Genomic DNA, 627 nt, shown 5'->3' with positions numbered 1-627 from the left:
AGCTCCACAAAGCTAACTCAGTTAATAAATAAGTACTTGAAAATCAATCACCTTTGCACCTATCTATAAAGGCTTCAACGTATGATCAAATTTCAAATGAAAATGATTTAAAATAGTCATTGACAAAATCTTGCAAATGTAAACAATCGAACAAACAACATAGGTTTTTTCCACCATACACAGAATTTTACAGAATTAAGATGAATAGCAATTTTGGGAACAATAAGGTTTCCTTGATACAAATAGGCAACCAAAGATCAATGCCTGTCTTAAGATTGCATCATTAATTACTTAAATTTACAGGATAGTACATGCTTCAGCAGCAGGTCTACCTGAATTACAATACAGAGATTTACATGGCTCTTGCACCAAGATGATATGAAAATTTGTGAAGTATTCCATATTTTTCATTCTTCAGATGCAAGAAATGAAAAACAGTTATTAAAAAGTTGATTACAAATATACAAGTGTAATAATATATGTAATTAATAGAAATAAAAGTTAGTTTGACATCAGTGTATTCAATCTTCACCGTTTTAGAAAGGCCTTTACATAGCATAACCTTTACAAAACTTTTGAAATAAGATAACATTGTCATTTTATCTTAAAATGTTTCTATATGGAATG

At 29.0% G+C, this 627-nt stretch overlaps 1 pseudogene; it reads left to right on the top strand.

Moving 5' to 3' along the window:
- The first annotated feature begins 311 nt into the window (after positions 1-311).
- On the top strand, positions 312-408 carry LOC122114761 (annotated as a pseudogene).
- The last annotated feature ends 219 nt before the right edge of the window (positions 409-627 follow it).

The sequence above is a fragment of the Dipodomys spectabilis genome, unplaced genomic scaffold, assembly GCF_019054845.1.
Source record: "Dipodomys spectabilis isolate Male_0828 unplaced genomic scaffold, ASM1905484v1 ptg000109l, whole genome shotgun sequence".
NCBI classification, from domain to species: Eukaryota; Metazoa; Chordata; class Mammalia; order Rodentia; family Heteromyidae; genus Dipodomys; species Dipodomys spectabilis.
Note: the sequence above shows the minus strand (reverse complement) of the source record. Positions and strands in the feature narration are given on the sequence as shown.